The sequence below is a fragment of the Triticum aestivum genome, chromosome 6B, assembly GCF_018294505.1.
Source record: "Triticum aestivum cultivar Chinese Spring chromosome 6B, IWGSC CS RefSeq v2.1, whole genome shotgun sequence".
NCBI classification, from domain to species: domain Eukaryota; kingdom Viridiplantae; phylum Streptophyta; class Magnoliopsida; order Poales; family Poaceae; genus Triticum; species Triticum aestivum.
Window position 1 is genome coordinate 219,488,645 of NC_057810.1, and position 8,212 is coordinate 219,496,856.

Here is an 8,212-nt window from a genome sequence, read left to right on the forward strand (position 1 = left end):
ATGCACCAACCTGGAGTCTAGGAAAGAGCATGGCAGCTCACATCACCATGGGATGCATTGGAGAAGTTTACCACAAGGATCTCAAGGATACTATCTATCAGATTTGTGGGTGCCGAGATGAGCAATGGGAGATTATCAGCACCAGGAAGGATAAATCAATTGCAGCTTTCATCCAGGAGTTAAACCAGCACATACGTCGCCAGGAGAACCAGATGTGCGCAGGCATGATAGATCTGAAGAAGGCATTAACCAAGATCACGGAGCTGGGGGAAGAACTCAAGTCCACACGTGATGGATATGAGGAGGAAATGACGACACTCGTGGAGAAGAATGATGATCTGAAGAAGAAGCTAAAAGTATTCATGGGATTTCCCGCGACTGGAGGAGAAGACAATGATTGCACTTGCCCGGAGAACTACATCATCATCGACGACACTGACTCGGACCCAGACGATAGTGATGATGACTATGTTGATGAAGGTGGAGCAGATATCATGGAGTCTTCAACCGAGCATTTTTTCTAGTCGACCACCATGACAGTAGTAGAATTCCCCATGTATATAGTATAGTCCAAGCACTTTTGTAACGATAGTTAGACCGTTGTGTGCCCTTGTTTGAATTGAATGAAGTGATATTGTTTGCTTTTGTCTCATGTGCATATGGATAGTGTTTTCTCTCTAGACCTCATTCTATTCTATATTCTCATCTTTTCTAAACCCTCAGATGCCTCCGAGACGTGACAATGGATTTGCTTTCCCACCGGAGCTCACCCAGTTGATCCAGCAGCAGAATGCATTGATGCAGATTCTAGTCCAGAATCAGAATCAGGGGAACAACAACAACAACAACAACCCACCACCACCACCACCTGTTGATCACTTAGCCCGTTTCTTGAGGCTGAATCCGCCGGTGTTCTCCAGTAGCACTGGGCCGATTGTTGCAGATGATTGGCCCCGCAAGATGGGAAGGGAGTTGACCACTGCAGGATGCACAGATGCGGAGAAGGTGCATTTTGCCGCACATCAGCTTGATGGACCCGCAGCGTCATGGTGGGAGAATTTCACAGCCACTTATCCTATCGACACTGTCACATGGGATCAGTTTCAGCAGGCTTTCCGTACTGCCCATGTTTCAGCAGGAGCAGTGGCCATGAAGAAGCGTGAGTTTCGCAACCTATGCCAGGGAGGACGTACTGTTGGCCAGTATATGGATGACTTTAGTAAACTAGCACGTTATGCCCCAGATGATGTTGCTACGGATGCAGCTAAGCAGGAGAAGTTTCTGGAAGGACTGAATGATGAGCTGAGCATGCAGTTGATGGTAGCAACCTTCAACAACTACCAGGAGTTGGTAGATAGAGCTCTTATGATTGAAGGGAAGCAGCAGTAGATTGACAGCCGCAAGAGGAAGTATGGACAAGGGAAGTACAATTCTGGAGCTCAGCAGAAGCCTCGTTTTATCCCGAACTCGGGAGGACATTTTCAGCATACCCATGGAGGAGGTAGTTCGCACAACCATAGTGGGCCCAAGAATGGTAATGGGAATGGAGGAAGAAATGGACAGAACCGCACCAACCCATCAACACCAGCCAAGAGGGATCTGAGCCACATCACTTGTTTCAAATGCCAGAAGACTGGACATTATGCCACTGAATGTCCTGAAGCGAAGACTGGAAATGGCAATGGAAGTTCTGGGAAGAAGCCCAATCCTTTCAACAAAGGACAGGTGAACCACATTAGCGTGGAGGAGGTTGAAGCCCAGCCAGATGCAGTAATAGGTAAGTTTTTGGTTAAGTCATTTACTGCACTCGTTCTTTTTGATACTGGTGCATCGCATTCATACATATCAAGGGGATTTGTGGATAAGCATAACCTGCCAACCCAAGCCCTTAGGTCACCCATGTTAGTAACCTCGCCAGGAGCAGAGTATATGGCTAGTCTATGGTGTGATCGGTTACCATTAAGGATTGGTAACTACGTGTTTCCCTCAGACCTAATAGTACTGGAATCACAAGGACTGTATGTGATATTAGGCATGGATTGGTTATCGAAGTATGGAGGGAACATTGAATGCGCCAGTAAGTCGATTTTGCTTACCACGTCAGAAGGAAGAAGGATCAAGTATGTATCCCGGCATGTGCCGAAGAGGACTCAAGTGAATTCTTTATCAGGAGTTGTACAGGAAGAAGTACCAGTGGTGAAGGATTTTCCTGATGTATTTCCAGAGGAGTTGCCAGGCATGCCACCGGATAGAGACATTGAGTTTTTTATTGAGCTTTTGCCAGGCACAGGGCCAATATCTAAGAGACCATACAGGATGCCTGCAAAAGATTTGGAAGAGATTAAGAAGCAGATTAAGGAGTTACTGGATAAAGGCTATATTCGCCCAAGTTCTTCACCTTGGGGATCGCCATTACTTCTAGTGGAGAAGAAGGATGGATCATTGAGGATGGTTGTTGATTATCGAGGATTGAATGAGGTGACAATCAAGAACAAGTACCCACTACCGATGATCAATGACTTGTTTGATCGATTGCAAGGAGCTAAGGTATTTTCCAAGATCGATCTGCGATCAGGATACCACCAGTTGAAGATTCGAGAGCAGGATATACCCAAGACGGCTTTTACCACCAGGTACGGGCTGTACGAGTATACCGTTATGTCATTTGGTCTGACTAACGCACTTGCCTATTTCATGAACATGATGAACAAGGTGTTTATGGAGTTTCCGGATAAGTTCGTCGTGGTGTTCATTGATGATATTTTGGTCTATTCGAAGAATGAAGAGGAGCATAAGGAGCATTTGCGTTTGGTACTGGAGAAGCTTGCTACGTCTTGAGCTTGCATTGGTTTTCCTCGAAGAGGAGAGGCTGATGCAGCAATAGTAGCGTAAGTATTTCCCTAAGTTTTTGAGAACCAAGGTATCAATCCAGTAGGAGGCTCCTCAAAAGTCCCGCGCACCTACACAAACAAACTGAGAACTCGCAACCAACACGATAAAGGGGTTGTCAATCCCTTCACGGCCACTTGCGAAAGTGAGATCTAATAAAGATAGTATGATAAGATAAATATATTTTTGGTATTTTATAATATAGATGCAAAAAGTAAAGATGCAAATAAAGGTAGATTGAAAGCAAATATGATAAGAGATAGACCCGGGGGCCATAGGTTTCACTAGAGGCTTCTCTCAAGATAGCATAAGTATTACGGTGGGTGAACAAATTACTGTCGGGCAATTGATAGAAAAGCGCATAGTTATGAGATTATCTAGGCATGATCATGTATATAGGCGTCACGTCCATAACAAGTAGACCGACTCCTGCCTGCATCTACTGCTATTACTCCACACATCAACCGACTCCTGCCTGCATCTAGAGTATTAAGTTCATAAGAACAGAGTAACGCATTAAGCAAGATGACATGATGTAGAGGGATAAACTCATGCAATATGATATAAACCCCATCTTGTTATCCTCGATGGTAACAATACAATACGTGCCTTGCAACCCTTTCTGTCACTGGGTAAGGACACTGCAAGATTGAACCCAAAGCTAAGCACTTCTCCCATGGCAAGAAAGATCAATCTAGTAGGCCAAACCAAACTGATAATTCGAAGAGACTTGCAAAGATAACTCAATCATACATAAAATAATTCAGAGAAGATTCAAATATTATTCATAGATAAACTTGATCATAAACCCACAATTCATCGGATCTTGACAAACACACTGCAAACAGAGTTTACATCGAATAGATCTCCACAAGAGAGGGGGAGAACATTGTATTGAGATCCAAAAAGAGAGAAGAAGCCATCTAGCTAATAACTATGGACCCACAGGTCTGTGGTAAACTACTCACAACTCATCGGAGGGGCAAGGATGTTGATGTAGAAGCCCTCCATGGTCGATTCCCCCTCCAGCAGAGTGCCGGCGAAGGCTCCAAGATGGGATCTCGCGGATACAGAAGGTTACGGTGGTGGAAATTGTGTTTCGTGGTGCCCCTGGATGTTTTCGGGGTACGTAGGTATATAGGAGGAAGAAGTACGTCGGTGGCCGCCCGAGGGGCCCACGAGACAGGGGGCGCGCCCTACAGGGGGGCGGCCTCCTATCTCGTGGGGGCCTTGGCTGCTTCTTGACTTGCACTCCAAGACCTCTGGATCACGTTCGTTCCAAAAATCATGCTCCCGAAGGTTTCATTCTGTATGGACTCCGTTTGATATTCCTTTTCTTCGAAATACTGAAATAGGCAAAAAAACAGCAATATGGGTTGGGCCTCCGGTTAGTAGGTTAGTCCTAAAAATGATATAAATGTGTAAAATAAAGCCCATAGACATCCAAAAGGGGTAATATAATAGCATGGAACAATAAAAAATTATAGATACGTTGGAGACGTATCAAGCATCCCCAAGCTTAATTCCTGCTCGTCCTCGAGTAGGTAAATGATAAAAAAGAAATTTTTGATGTGGAATGCTACCTAGCATAATTCTCAATGTAATTTTCTCTACTATGGCATGAATGTTCAGATCCAAATGATTCAAAATAAAGGCTTATAAAACATAAAAATAATAATGCTTCAAAGCATACTAACAAATAATCATGTCCTATCAAAATAACATAGCCAAAGAAAGCTTATCCCTACAAAATCATATAGTTAGGCCATGCTTCATTTTCATTACACAAAATACTCTCATCATGCACAACCCCGATGACGAGCCGAGCAATTGTTTCATACTTTTTAACGCGCTTCAGCTTTTTCAACTCTTACACAATACATGAGCGTAAGCCATGGACATAGCACTATGGTGGCATATGGTGGTGGTTGTGAGGATAAAAAGGGAGAAGATAGTCTCACATCAACTAGGCGTATTAACGGGCTATATAGAGATGCCCATTAATAGATATCAATGTGAGTGAGTAGGGATTGCCATGCAACGGATGCACTAGAGCTATAAATATATGAAAGCTCAACAAAAGAAACTAAGTTGGTGTGCATCCAACTTGCTTGCTCACGAAGACCTAGGGCATTTTGAGGAAGCCCATCATTGGAATATACAAGCCAAGTTCTATAATGAGAAATTCCCACTTATTATATGAAAGTGACAACATAGGAGACTCTCTATCATGAAGATCATGGTGCTACTTTGAAGCACAAGTGTGGAAAAAGAGAAAGAGCATTGCCCCTTCTCTCTTTTTCTCTCATTTTATTTTTTTTCTTTTTCTTTTTCTCTTTTTTTTCTCTTTTTTTCATGCCGACTTGTGGGGGAATCATATCCTTCATCATCCTTTCCTCACTAGGACAATGCTCTAATAATGAAGATCATCACACTTTTATGGATTTACAACTCAAGAATTGCAACTCAAAGCTAGAACAAGATATGACTCTATATGAATGCCTCCGGTGCTGTACCAGGATATGCAATGAATAAAGAGCGACATGTATGAAAATTATGAAGGTGGCCTTGCCACTAATACGATGTCAACTACATGATCATGCAAAGAGCAATATGACAATGATGGAACGTGTCATAATAAACGAAACGGTGGAAAGTTGCATGGCAATATATCCCGGAATGGCTATGGAAATGCCAAAATAGGTAGGTATGGTGGCTCTTTTGAGGAAGGTAAATCAGGGGTTTATGATAACGGCGAAAGTTGCGCGGTAATAATAAAGGCTAGCAAAAGTGGGTGTGCATATATCCATGGACTCACATTAGTAAAAAAAAACTCATATACTTATTGCAAAAGCCTACTTAGCCCTCGAAGCAAAGTACTACTAAGCATGCCCCAAGAGGGATAGATTGGTAGGAAAAGACCATCGCTCATCCCCGACTGCCACTCATAAGGAAGACAATCAAAAGAGCACCTCATGCAACAAATTTGTCACACAACTTTTACCATACGTGCATGCTACGGGACTTGCCAACTTCAACAAAAGTATTTCTCAATTTCATAATTACCCACTAGCATGACCCTAACATTACTACCTTTATATCTCAAAACAATGAAGCATCAAATTGATCATAGCATCCAATTCTTTTTCTATGATAGTTTTTATTATACCCAACTTAGATGCTCATCATTCTAGGACCAACTTTGTGACCATAGCAAATACCATGCTGTTCTAAAAGACTCTCAAAAAGATATAAGTGAAGCATGAGAGACTATAAATTTCTTCAAACTTAATACACCACCGTGCTCTAAAAGATATAAGTGAAGCACTAGAGCAAAAACTATCAAGCTCAAAAGATATAAGTGAAGCACATAGAGTATTCTAGCAAATTCTAATCAAATAGGCTTCTCACAAAAGGTGTGTACAACAAGGATGATTGTGGTAAACTAAAAAGCAAAGACTAATATAATACACGACGCTCCAAGCAAAACACATATCATGTGGCCAATAAAAATATAGCTCCAAGTAAAGTTACCAATGAACGAACACGAAAGAGGGGATGCCTTCCCGTGGCATCCCCAAGCTTAGGATTTTGGCTATCCTTGAATATCTTGGGGTGCAACAAGCATCCCCAAGCTTAGGCTCTTGCCACCCTTTATTCCATAGTCCATAAAAGCTTTACCCAAAACTTGAAAACTTCACAACACAAAACTCAACAGGAAATCTTATAAGCTCCGTTAGTGAAAGAAAACAAAACCACCACATAAGGTACTGCAATGAACTCATTCTTTATTTATTTTGGTGTTAAACCTACTGTATTCAAACTTCTTTATGGTTTATAAACTAATTTACTAGCCATAGATGCATTGAAATAAGCAAACAACACACAAAAAACAGAATCTGTCAAAAACAGAACAGTCTGTAGCAATCTGTAACTAACGCAAACTTATGGAAATATAAAAATCCTACAAAAATAGGAAGTGCTGGAAAATTTGTTTATTGAACAGCAGCAAAAAGAATCAACGCAAAATCACGTTCCTGTGATTTAACAAAATTATATTCGTGCGTGCAAAGTTTCTGTTTTTCAGCAGAATCAAATTAACTATCATCGTAGGTTATCCTATAGGTTCTACTTGGCACAAACACTAACTAAAAGATAAAAACACATCTAAACAGAAGGTAGATGCAAGATTTATTAAATAACAACAAGGAAATATATTGGGTTGTCTCCCAACAAGCGCTTTTCTTTAAAGCCTTTTTAGCTAGGCATTGAGATGTCAATGATGCTCACATGAAAGACAAGAATTGAAGCACAAAGAGAGCATCATAAAACATGTGACAAACACACTTAAATCAAGAATACTTCCTATGCATAGGCATCTTGTAAGCAAACAAATAATCAAGGCAAGCAAAAACTAGCATATGCAAGGAAGAACAAAGAGATGATAGCAATCTCAACATGAAGAGAGGTAATTTAGTAACATGAAAATTTCTACGACCATATTTTCCTCTCTCATAATAATTACATGTAGGATCATAAGCAAATTCAACAAAATAACTATCACATAAAATATTTCCAACATGATCCACATGCATGCGAAGTTGACACTCTTCCAAAATAGTGGGATTAACATTGACTAAAGTCATGACCTCTCCAAACCCACGTTTATCAAAAATACCATCAGATTGAACATTTTCCAAATATGTGGGACCTAAAGTTGACACTCTTCCAAACCCACTTTCAATAATATTGCAAACACTATTATCAATCTCATATTCATCATAGGGCTTAAATAAATTTTCAAGATCATAAGAAGAATCACTCCAATCATGATCATTGCAACAAGTAGTAGACATAGCAAAACTAGCATCCCCATGCTTAGGGTTTTGCATATTATTAGCACAATTGACATCAAGAGAATTTATAGTAAAATCATTGCAATCATGCTTTTTATTCAAAGAGTTACCGTGAATCTCTTCATAAATTTCTTCATCATAATTTTCAGATTCACAAATTTCAAGCAAAGCTTTATAAAGATAATCTAGTGCACAAAACTCACTAGCAATTGGTTCATCACAATTGGATCTCTTAAAAAGATTAGCAAGCGGATGAGGATACATAGATCTTAGGTTCTGTTTAGCAATAAATAATCATCTATTCCAACCAAACGAGCAAACGAAAGGGCAAGCAAAAGAGAGAATAGATTGGGAAAGAGAGGGCAAATAAAACGGCAAGAGTGAAGTGGGGGAGAGGAAAACGAGAGGCAAATGGCAAATAATGTAAATGCGAGGGAGATGGGTTTGTGATGGGTACTTTGTATGTC